Genomic DNA, 12,500 nt, shown 5'->3' on the forward strand with positions numbered 1-12,500 from the left:
TACTTTAGCCAACAGGTGGAGCCAGGCGCGCCGTACTTGCGCGGCACTTCCCACGTCCACCGAAGTCGGTGCCAAGGACCACTTTCGGCGCCGGAGCCGCGTACGAGCCTACTCGAGGCGGAAGAACGAAGCCAGCAAGGGCCTGGCCGCAAGTGCGTTCAATTGTCGGGACGTCCAAGTCCCTCGTTCTTCCGTGCTTCCTCTTTCGGCAAGTCGTTGCGGCACCTTCCCAAAGCGCGCAGACCCGCTAATCGCGACGAGCGCGACGTGGCCGTGCCGCCTTTCCCTCGGCAGCAAGCAAAACGCCTGGCAACGTCGACGCTCCCCTAACCGCGATCTCGCACCGTGTTTCGTGTGGCGAATTCAAAAGCCGGCCGGCGCTGCTGCAACCATTACGGTCGGTACGCATACGCCGCGGAGGGCGGGACGGTCATCGGAGCGTGCGGTTCCTCCATCGAGTACTGCGCACCTCGGCCGTCGCATCGCCGTGCCATGACCGGCCGCGCGTCAACGCGAACCGGTGCCAGCGAGATCCCTCGCCTGCAAGAACCGACCGGCAGCCTCCGTCACCCGAGGACGCGGAGGCGCTTGCCGCGGACGGCGGGACGGTATGCACTGGTGCACAGCGGACCCGTCACATCGCCAGTTCCTTGACCGACCGCCGACGCTTGTGCCGTTCCTCTCGTACTTGGCAGTCGCCGCGCGATTGTCGGGTCTCGTTCTTGCACGCTCGAACGGTCGGGAGGGCACTCGGCTGGCGTTTCGGGAACGCGCAGCCTCGCCTTCTACCGACGTAACCACGACTCGCCGTTCGCGCTCCGCCGCTCCTGTTTACAGTACTAGGCGGTCCCGCAGCGGTCGGGTCGCGCATTTCGAGCGCTTCGAGCCACGGTGCAGTGGCGGGTCGAAAGCCGACCTATGAGTGCGTTGCGCCGTTTGTACCCGCGTCCGCCACCTGGCCGACCGTCCAAGGTCGCGGTGTTGGCGTCCGCTGGGCGCAACAATTTGTCACGGGGTGCCGCTCCACATTCAGGCAGCCCCGTGGGGAAAAGCCGACCCCGCGTCCAAACGGGGTCAGCGGCAGAAAGTGTCGGGCGCAGACGCAGCCGAGGCGCTCACCCTTCACAATCCGTTAATGATCCTTCCGCAGGTTCACCTACGGAAACCTTGTTACGACTTTTACTTCCTCTAAATGATCAAGTTTGGTCATCTTTCCAACAGACCGGCGCAACCGAAAGGCCGCGCCGGACATCGGTCCGAAGACCTCACTAAATCATTCAATCGGTAGTAGCGACGGGCGGTGTGTACAAAGGGCAGGGACGTAATCAACGCGAGCTTATGACTCGCGCTTACTGGGAATTCCTCGTTCAAGGGGAACAATTGCAAGCCCCTATCCCAATCACGAAAGAAGTTCCACGGGTTACCCAGTCTTTTCAGACAGGGATAAAGACACGCTGCTTCCTTCAGTGTAGCGCGCGTGCGGCCCCGGACATCTAAGGGCATCACAGACCTGTTATTGCTCTGTTTCGTGCGGCTAGGAGCCGCTTGTCCCTCTAAGAAGGTTGTAAGGTGCTGGGAACCCCGCACCTATTTAATAGGCTAGAGTCTCGTTCGTTATCGGAATTAACCAGACAAATCGCTCCACCAACTAAGAACGGCCATGCACCACCATCCACCGAATCAAGAAAGAGCTCTCAATCTGTCAATCCTCCCAGTGTCCGGGCCGGGTAAGTTTTCCCGTGTTGAGTCAAATTAAGCCGCAGGCTCCACTCCTGGTGGTGCCCTTCCGTCAATTCCTTTAAGTTTCAGCTTTGCAACCATACTTCCCCCGGAACCCAAATACTTTGGTTTCCCGGAAGCTGCCCGCCGAGTCATTTGAGTAACTCAGGCGGATCGCTGGTTGGCATCGTTTATGGTCAGAACTAGGGCGGTATCTGATCGCCTTCGAACCTCTGACTTTCGTTCTTGATCAATGAAAACATTCTTGGCAAATGCTTTCGCAGTAGTTCGTCTTGCGACGGTCCAAGAATTTCACCTCTAGCGCCGCAATACGAATGCCCCCGTCCGTCCCTCTTAATCATTACCTCGTATTCCAAAAACCAACAGAACAGAAACGAGGTCTTGTTCTATTATTCCATGCAAGTTTATTCAGGCGACTCGCCTGCGTTGAGCACTCTAATTTTTTCAAAGTAAAAGCACCGGCCATCTCGAGGCACACAATGAAGTGCACCAAGAAAGAACCGGCATGATGTTCAGTCCGAGCCGTCGCATCGGGTAGATGCACTACTCGTCTGGAACTGAGATCCAACTACGAGCTTTTTAACCGCAGCAGCTTTAGTATACGCTATTGGAGCTGGAATTACCGCGGCTGCTGGCACCAGACTTGCCCTCCAATTGATCCTCGTTAAAGGATTTAGAGTGTACTCATTTCAATTACGGGGCCTCAAAAGAGTCCCGTATTGTTATTTTTCGTCACTACCTCCCCGTGCCGGGAGTGGGTAATTTGCGCGCCTGCTGCCTTCCTTGGATGTGGTAGCCGTTTCTCAGGCTCCCTCTCCGGAATCGAACCCTGATTCTCCGTTACCCGTAACAACCATGGTAAGCAAGTAACCTACCATCGAAAGTTGATAAGGCAGACACTTGAAAGAAACGTCGCCGGCTCGTGGCCATGCGATCAGCACAAAGTTATCCAGAGTCACCACACAATACGGGCCGAAACCCGATCGATCTTGGTCTAATAAAAGCACCCGTTACCCAAAGGGCTCCAGGCTCACTGCATGTATTAGCTCTAGAATTGCCACAGTTATCCAAGTAGGAAGAAACGATCTAAGGAACCATAACTGATTTAATGAGCCATTCGCGGTTTCGCCTTATTTCGGCATGTACTTAGACATGCATGGCTTAATCTTTGAGACAAGCATATGATTACTGGCAGGATCAACCAGGTAATCGTTCGACTGCGCGTCCGTCCTCGCCTTCGGCGGGCCGGACGCAGTCTGTGTGCGGCGGAGGCCACCTTCAGGCGCCCCAACACGCTTATTTTGCACTCCGAGATGACGGCGTTCGAGCTCGCTACGGCACAACCTTCCCGAAAGACGAGTGGGAGCCGTGCGGCAAGAAGCACGTTCATGCTCGCTCTTTTTCGTTGCATCGACTCGGTCGCGCCGTGCGGGTTGCCCAAGCCCGCTGCACTGTCGGTGGACCGGCCGGAACTAGCAACGGAGCCGAGACCGCAAAGCCGCCAGACGACGGGTCACGCCCGCGTCTTCGGCGCTTTCGCATCTGAATCGCCCGAGGACGACACGGAACACACCTCGATATCGTGGTAAAACGGCACCGTCCGACAACCAGCCCCTAACGCATCAAGCGGATGAGGCTGCAGACGACTGCCGTGGATTCCCCTGGAGCAGACCCGAGGACACGCTTGACGAGGCCGAAGCCCGCCGCATATCAGACACCCGGTCGCTTTCGCGTACGCCGCTCACGAGAACCCCCACATAATAGCAGCGATAAGTACCCAGACCTCCTTGGGCACTAATACGAGCGTACTCGAGAAAATTTCACCGCGGGTGTGCCCCGAAACGTGTGGCACGTTGAGCGTGCCACAAGTCTACGTCGCTCTCAAACCCGCCGAGGTCGTAGAATTTGCGACCCTACTCACGAAATTGCCACCGAGGATACGGCCGCAAACGTACCGCACCTTGGGTAGGCCACGAGTTTGTGCAACACTACGCTGACGGCACAGCACCGAGGTCGTGCGCGCACGCACGGGAAAATTCCGCCGCGGTTTCTGCCGAAAACGTGAGGCACCACGACTCTCCGCAAGTTCGCGTCGACTGCGAAAGACCGAAGTCGTGAACGACGTGTCCGCTACTCGCCGCCGACACGCTGGACACCAAACGTACAACGAATCGACGGCGTCGTAGAGGCCCACGACGCGGTTTTCCTTAACGACGTCTCGGCGTGGCACCGACAGGTTAGAACGGCCGACCAACGTTCCCTGTCCGCCGTTCGGCTCAGTCGAAGGGCTCGGCGACTTCGGCAACGCTGCGAAGCCGCACGGTGACGCACGCCATGTCCCCATTTTTTTTTTTCTTTCTGCGTCTGCCGGGGTGCCCCTATAATAGCAGCGATAAGCACCCAGACCGCCGTGGGTCGCTCGCCCCGGCTGACGTGGTTTTTCGTACTCCTGCGGCGGTCGCCGTCAAGCACGTCCAAATACGCTACTTTCGTGGGCGCATTCACGCTCTTTCGCTTCGCCGGAGTGCCAGCACTCACTCTGCCAAAAACGGCGAACATCCGAGCGGCGGTTCCCACTTTTGCGTCGGCGTCGCAAACCCCGCCCCGGCAGACGAGGTTTGCCGTACTCGTGCGACGGTGGCCGGCGGGCACGTCGAAAGACGCCGATATCGTGCGCGAATTGGCGCACCTTGGCTTCACAGGAGTGCCGCCACTGACTCCTCCAAAAACGGCGAAGATCCGAGCGGCGCTTCCCACTTTCGCATCGGCGTCCCGAACTCCGCCCCGGCTGACGCGGTTTACCGTACTCGTGCGACGGTCGCCGGCGAGCACGTGGAAAGACGCCGATATCGTGCCCGAATCGGCTCCGTTCGGCTTCGCCGGAGTGCCAGCACTGGCTCGGCGAAAGACGACGAACATCCGAGCGACGGTTCTCACTATTGCGTACGCGTCGCAAACCCCGCCCCTGCAGACGCACTTTGCCGTACTCGTGCGACGGTCGCCGGCGAGCACGTAGAAAGACGCCGATATCGTGCCGGAATCGGCCCCGTTTGGCTTCGCCGGAGTGCCAGCACTCACTCGGCCACAAACGGCGAACATCCGAGCGGCGGTTCCCACTTAGCCGTCGGCGTCCCGAACTCCGCCCCGGCAGACGCGGTTGCCGAGCTCGTGCGACTAGCGACCGCGAAGCCGTCTCGCGACGCCGCTTTCGTGCGCGGCTCCCACTGCGACCTGGGTCACCCGAGGTCGACGAGCAAAAAAGAATGTCGAAAAAAAAATTTTTTTTTTTTTGCGTCTGCCGGGGTGCCCCTATAATAGCAGCGATAAGCACCCAGACCGCCATGGGTCGCTCGCCCCGGCTGACGTGGTTTTTCGTTTTCCTGCGGTGGTCGTCGTCAAGCACGTCCAAACACGCCACTTTCGTGGGCGCATTCGCGCTCTTTCGCTTCGCCGGAGTGCCAGCACTCACTCTGCCAAAAACGGCGAACATCCTAGTGGCGGTTCCCACTTTTGCGTCGGCGTCGCCAACCCCGCCCCGGCATACGCGGTTTGCCGTACTCGTGCGGCGGTGGCCGGCGGGCACGTCGAAAGACACCGATATCGTGCGCGAGTCGATGCTTCTTGGTCTCGCAGGAGGGCCGCCACTCACTCCTGCAAAAACGGCGAAGATCCGAGCGGCGCTTCCCACTTTTTCGTCGGCGTCGCAAACCTCGCCCCGGCAGACGCGCTTTGCCGTACTCGTGCGACGGTCGCCGGCGAGCACGTCGAAATACGCCGATATCGTGCCCGAATCGGCCCCGTTTCGCTTCGCCGGAGTGCCAGCACTCGCTCGGCCAAAGACGACGAACATCCGAGCGACGGTTCCCACTATTGCGTACGCGTCGCAAACCCCGCCCCGGCAGACGCGGTTTGCCGTACTCGTGCGGCGGTGGCCGGCGGGCACGTCGAAAGACGCCGATATCGTGCACGAATTGGCGCTCCTTGGCTTCACCGGAGTGCCAGCACTCACTCGGCCAAAAACGGCGAACATCCGAGCAGCGGTACCCACTTAGCCGTCGGCATCCCGAACTCCGCGCCGGCTGACGCGGTTGCCGAGCTCGTGCGACTAGCGACCGCGAACGCGTCTCGCGACGCCGCTTTCGTGCGCGGCTCCCATTGCGACCTGGGTTACCCGAGCTCGACCAGCAAAAAAGAAGGTCGAAAAAAAATTTTTTTTTTTCTGCGTCTGCCGGGGTGCCCCTATAATAGCAGCGATAAGCACCCAGACCGCCGTGGGTCGCTCGCCCCGGCTGACGTGGTTTTTCGTACTCCTGCAGCGGTCGCCGTCAAGCACGTCCAAATACGCCACTTTCGTGGGCGCATTCGCGCTCTTTCGCGTCGCCGGAGTGCCAGCACTCACTCTGCCAAAAACGGCCAACATCCGAGCGGCGGTTCCCACTTTTGCGTCGGCGTCGTAAACCCCGCCCCGGCAGACGCGGTTTGCCCTACTCGTGCGACGGTCGCCGGCGAGCGCGTCGAAAGACGCCGATATCGTGCGCTAATTGGCGCTCCTTGGCTTCTCCGGAGTGCCGCCACTCACTCCTCCAAAAACGGCGAAGATCCGAGCGGCGTTCTCCACTTTCGCATCGGCGTCCCGAACTCCGCCCGGGCTGACGCGGTTTACCGTACTCGTGCGACGGTCGCCGGCGGGCACGTCGAAAGACGCCGATATCGTGCCGTAATCGGCCCCGTTTGGCTTCGCCCGAGTGCCAGCACTCACTCGGCCAAAAACGGCGAACATCCGAGCAGCGTTTCCCACTTTCGCATCGGCGTCCCGAAGCCCGCCCCGGCAGACGCGGTTTGCCCTACTCGAGCGACGGTCGCCGGCGATCACGTCGAAAGGCGCCGAATTCGTGCACGAATCGATGCTTCTTGGTCTCGCAGGAGGGCCGCCACTCACTCCTGCAAAAACGGCGAAGATCCGAGTTGCGCTTCCCACTTTTTCGTCGGCGTCCCGAACTACGCCCCGGCTGACGCGGTTTACCGTACTCGTGCGACGGTCGCCGGCGGTCACTTCAAAATACGCCGATTTCGTGGGCGCATTCACGCTGTTTCGCTTCCCCGGAGTGCCAACACTCACTCTGCCGAAAGCGGCGATCATCCGAGCGGCGGTTCCCACTTTTGCGTCGGCTTCGCAAACGGCGCCCCGGCAGACGCGCTCGTGCGACGTACTCGTGCGACGGTCGCCGGCGAGCACGTCGAAAGACGCCGATATCGTGCTCGAATCGACCCCGTTTCGCTTCGCCGGAGTGCTGCCAGTCACGGCGCAGAAAACGGCGAACAAGTGTTTTTTTTTTTTCCTAGAATTTGTGTTATAGAAGGCACATTTGATATCGGACGATAATTTTCAACTTTATCACGCGCACCGATTTTCGTGTAGAGGTTTGCAAATTTATGGGAATTTCTCCACTTGGAATAATGCGATTTAGTAGTACTACGAGAACTTCATGGATGTACTCAAGGGTACGGGGCAAGTCAGTTACGTCAACACCTGCAGATTATTTACACTTCAAACTGAAAATTGTTGGTTGTGAGTCCTCGTGTGATATTAAAGGCCGATTCGCTAACACATAGAACAAAGAAAGAAAGGAAGAAAAAACGCCCGCGCTCGCTCAAGAAACCTGGGTTCGCAACAAGTGGCAACAACAAGCAACCGAGCGAGTGCGCCAAAACCCGTGGCGGCCGAACAAACGCGAAGTCCCAACCGCGTCAGCCGGGGCGGCACGGGACAGGAAAAATCACTTCAGCCGGGGCGGCGGGGCACCGAATAAACCTCGTCACCTCGTCGCAGGATAAAAGAGGAAACAAAAAGTCTAAACAGCGTCTGCTGGAGCGAATGCGTAATAAAACAACAACAACAACAAAAAAAAAAACACCCGCGCTCAAGAAGTCTGCAATCACCACAAAAGGCGACTGTGACCGAGCAGCGTCAGCCGGGGCCGTGCGGAAACGGAAAAACCGCGACTACCGGGGCGTCGAGGCACCGAAAAATCCACTTCAGCCGCGGCGAAAAAAAAAACAAAAAGAAAGACGGAGGGGGGGGGGGGGGAACCACGTCTGCCGGGGCGAAGGAAAAAAAAACGCGTCTGCCGGGGCGAGCCCGGGTGCGGCACCACCGGGAAAACTGTGGCAAACAGACATGGCGATCGAGTGAGTGGGCCGCCAGCCAGGCTCAGCCAAAAAGTGCAAAGTCCGAACTGCGTCAGCCGGGGCGGCAAAAACCGCGTCAGCCGGGGCGGCGCAAAAAACCGCGTCTGCCGGGGCGGCACGAAACCGCGTCAGCCGGGGCGGCGCGAAAACTGCGTCAGCCGGGGCGAAAGAAAAAAAAAAACGCGTCTGCCGGGGCAAGCCCGGGTGCGGCACCACCGGGAAAACTGTGGCAAACAGACATGGCGATCGAGTGAGTGGGCCGCCAGCCAGGCACAGCCGAAAAGTGCAAAGTCCGAACCGTGTCAGCCGGGGCGGCAAAAACCGCGTCAGCCGGGGCGGCGCGAAAACCGCGTCTGCCGGGGCGGCGCGAAAACTGCGTCAGCCGGGGCGAGCCCGGGTGCGGCACCACCGGGAAAACTGTGGCTAACAGACATGGCGATCGAGTGAGTGGGCCACCAGCCAGGCTCAGCCGAAAAGTGCTAAGTCCGAACTGCGTCAGCCGGGGCGGCAAAAACCGCGTCAGCCGGGGCGGCAAAAACCGCGTCAGCCGGGGCGGCGCAAAAACCGCGTCTGCCGGGGCGGCACGAAACCGCGTCAGCCGGGGCGGCGCGAAAACTGCGTCAGCCGGGGCGAGCCCGGGTGCGGCACCACCGGGAAAACTGTGGCAAACAGACATGGCGATCGAGTGAGTGGGCCGCCAGCCAGGCTCAGCCAAAAAGTGCCAAGTCCGAACTGCGTCAGCCGGGGCGGCAAAAAACCGCGTCAGCCGGGGCGGCGCAAAAAACCGCGTCTGCCGGGGCGGCGCGAAAACCGCGTCTGCCGGGGCGGCGCGAAAACTGCGTCAGCCGGGGCGAAAGAAAAAAAAAACGCGTCTGCCGGGGCGAGCCCGGGTGCGGCACCACCGGGAAAACTGTGGCAAACAGACATGGCGATCGAGTGAGTGGGCCGCCAGCCAGGCACAGCCGAAAAGTGCCAAGTCCGAACTGCGTCTGCCGGGGCGGCACGAAACCGCGTCAGCCGGGGCGGCGCGAAAACTGCGTCAGCCGGGGCGAAAGAAAAAAAAAACGCGTCTGCCGGGGCGAGCCCGGGTGCGGCACCACCGGGAAAACTGTGGCAAACAGACATGGCGATCGAGTGAGTGGGCCGCCAGCCAGGCTCAGCCAAAAAGTGCAAAGTCCGAACTGCGTCAGCCGGGGCGGCAAAAACCGCGTCAGCCGGGGCGGCGCAAAAAACCGCGTCTGCCGGGGCGGCACGAAACCGCGTCAGCCGGGGCGGCGCGAAAACTGCGTCAGCCGGGGCGAAAGAAAAAAAAAAAAACGCGTCTGCCGGGGCAAGCCCGGGTGCGGCACCACCGGGAAAACTGTGGCAAACAGACATGGCGATCGAGTGAGTGGGCCGCCAGCCAGGCACAGCCGAAAAGTGCAAAGTCCGAACCGTGTCAGCCGGGGCGACGCAAAAACCGCGTCAGCCGGGGCGGCGCGAAAACCGCGTCAGCCGGGGCGGCACGAAACCGCGTCAGCCGGGGCGGCGCGAAAACTGCGTCAGCCGGGGCGGCGCGAAAACCTCGTCAGCCGGGGCGAGCGAAAAGGGGGGGGGGGGAACCACGTCTGCCGGGGCGAAAGAAAAAAAAACGCGTCTGCCGGGGCGAGCCCGGGTGCGGCACCACCGGGAAGACTGTGGCAAACAGACATGGCGATCGAGTGAGTGGGCCGCCAGCCAGGCTCAGCCCAAAAAGTGCTAAGTCCGAACTGCGTCAGCCGGGGCGGCAAAAACCGCGTCAGCCGGGGCGGCGCGAAAACCGCGTCTGCCGGGGCGGCGCGAAAACTGCGTCAGCCGGGGCGAGCCCGGGTGCGGCACCACCGGGAAAACTGTGGCTAACAGACATGGCGATCGAGTGAGTGGGCCACCAGCCAGGCTCAGCCAAAAAGTGCTAAGTCCGAACTGCGTCAGCCGGGGCGGCAAAAACCGCGTCAGCCGGGGCGGCAAAAACCGCGTCAGCCGGGGCGGCGCAAAAACCGCGTCTGCCGGGGCGGCGCGAAAACTGCGTCAGCCGGGGCGAGCCCGGGTGCAGCACCACCGGGAAAACTGTGGCAAACAGACATGGCGATCGAGTGAGTGGGCCGCCAGCCAGGCTCAGCCAAAAAGTGCCAAGTCCGAACTGCGTCAGCCGGGGCGGCAAAAAACCGCGTCAGCCGGGGCGGCGCAAAAAACCGCGTCTGCCGGGGCGGCGCGAAACCGCGTCAGCCGGGGCGGCGCGAAAACTGCGTCAGCCGGGGCGGCGCGAAAACCTCGTCAGCCGGGGCGAGCGAAAAGGGGGGGGGGAACCACGTCTGCCGGGGCGAAAGAAAAAAAAAACGCGTCTGCCGGGGCGAGCCCGGGTGCGGCACCACCGGGAAGACTGTGGCAAACAGACATGGCGATCGAGTGAGTGGGCCGCCAGCCAGGCTCAGCCCAAAAAGTGCTAAGTCCGAACTGCGTCAGCCGGGGCGGCAAAAACCGCGTCAGCCGGGGCGGCGCGAAAACCGCGTCTGCCGGGGCGGCGCGAAAACTGCGTCAGCCGGGGCGAGCCCGGGTGCGGCACCACCGGGAAAACTGTGGCTAACAGACATGGCGATCGAGTGAGTGGGCCACCAGCCAGGCTCAGCCAAAAAGTGCCAAGTCCGAACTGCGTCAGCCGGGGCGGCAAAAACCGCGTCAGCCGGGGCGGCAAAAACCGCGTCAGCCGGGGCGGCGCAAAAACCGCGTCGGCCGGGGCGGCACGAAACCGCGTCAGCCGGGGCGGCGCGAAAACTGCGTCAGCCGGGGCGAGCCCGGGTGCGGCACCACCGGGAAAACTGTGGCAAACAGACATGGCGATCGAGTGAGTGGGCCGCCAGCCAGGCTCAGCCAAAAAGTGCCAAGTCCGAACTGCGTCAGCCGGGGCGGCAAAAAACCGCGTCAGCCGGGGCGGCGCAAAAAACCGCGTCTGCCGGGGCGGCGCGAAAACCGCGTCTGCCGGGGCGGCGCGAAAACTGCGTCAGCCGGGGCGAAAGAAAAAAAAAACGCGTCTGCCGGGGCGAGCCCGGGTGCGGCACCACCGGGAAAACTGTGGCAAACAGACATGGCGATCGAGTGAGTGGGCCGCCAGCCAGGCACAGCCGAAAAGTGCCAAGTCCGAACTGCGTCTGCCGGGGCGGCACGAAACCGCGTCAGCCGGGGCGGCGCGAAAACTGCGTCAGCCGGGGCGAAAGAAAAAAAAAAACGCGTCTGCCGGGGCGAGCCCGGGTGCGGCACCACCGGGAAAACTGTGGCAAACAGACATGGCGATCGAGTGAGTGGGCCGCCAGCCAGGCTCAGCCAAAAAGTGCAAAGTCCGAACTGCGTCAGCCGGGGCGGCAAAAACCGCGTCAGCCGGGGCGGCGCAAAAAACCGCGTCTGCCGGGGCGGCACGAAACCGCGTCAGCCGGGGCGGCGCGAAAACTGCGTCAGCCGGGGCGAAAGAAAAAAAAAAAACGCGTCTGCCGGGGCAAGCCCGGGTGCGGCACCACCGGGAAAACTGTGGCAAACAGACATGGCGATCGAGTGAGTGGGCCGCCAGCCAGGCACAGCCGAAAAGTGCAAAGTCCGAACCGTGTCAGCCGGGGCGACGCAAAAACCGCGTCAGCCGGGGCGGCGCGAAAACCGCGTCAGCCGGGGCGGCACGAAACCGCGTCAGCCGGGGCGGCGCGAAAACTGCGTCAGCCGGGGCGGCGCGAAAACCTCGTCAGCCGGGGCGAGCGAAAAGGGGGGGGGGGAACCACGTCTGCCGGGGCGAAAGAAAAAAAAAACGCGTCTGCCGGGGCGAGCCCGGGTGCGGCACCACCGGGAAGACTGTGGCAAACAGACATGGCGATCGAGTGAGTGGGCCGCCAGCCAGGCTCAGCCCAAAAAGTGCTAAGTCCGAACTGCGTCAGCCGGGGCGGCAAAAACCGCGTCAGCCGGGGCGGCGCGAAAACCGCGTCTGCCGGGGCGGCGCGAAAACTGCGTCAGCCGGGGCGAGCCCGGGTGCGGCACCACCGGGAAAACTGTGGCTAACAGACATGGCGATCGAGTGAGTGGGCCACCAGCCAGGCTCAGCCAAAAAGTGCTAAGTCCGAACTGCGTCAGCCGGGGCGGCAAAAACCGCGTCAGCCGGGGCGGCAAAAACCGCGTCAGCCGGGGCGGCGCAAAAACCGCGTCTGCCAGGGCGGCACGAAACCGCGTCAGCCGGGGCGGCGCGAAAACTGCGTCAGCCGGGGCGAGCCCGGGTGCGGCACCACCGGGAAAACTGTGGCAAACAGACATGGCGATCGAGTGAGTGGGCCGCCAGCCAGGCTCAGCCAAAAAGTGCCAAGTCCGAACTGCGTCAGCCGGGGCGGCAAAAAACCGCGTCTGCCGGGGCGGCACGAAACCGCGTCAGCCGGGGCGGCGCGAAAACCGCGTCTGCCGGGGCGGCACGAAACCGCGTCAGCCGGGGCGGCGCGAAAACTGCGTCAGCCGGGGCGAGCCCGGGTGCAGCACCACCGGGAAAACTGTGGCAAACAGACATGGCGATCGAGTGAGTGGGCCGCCAG

General features: G+C 62.0%; 1 non-coding gene across 1 annotated transcript; it reads right to left on the reverse strand.

Moving 5' to 3' along the window:
- Positions 1-1,133: 1,133 nt before the first annotated feature.
- On the reverse strand, positions 1,134-2,948 carry LOC142790818 (small subunit ribosomal RNA). Its single transcript, XR_012889796.1, has one exon. It is a non-coding gene; the product is annotated as a small subunit ribosomal RNA (ribosomal RNA).
- Positions 2,949-12,500: the final 9,552 nt, after the last annotated feature.

This window comes from Rhipicephalus microplus, unplaced genomic scaffold (genome assembly GCF_043290135.1).
Source record: "Rhipicephalus microplus isolate Deutch F79 unplaced genomic scaffold, USDA_Rmic scaffold_124, whole genome shotgun sequence".
NCBI lineage: Eukaryota > Metazoa > Arthropoda > Arachnida > Ixodida > Ixodidae > Rhipicephalus > Rhipicephalus microplus.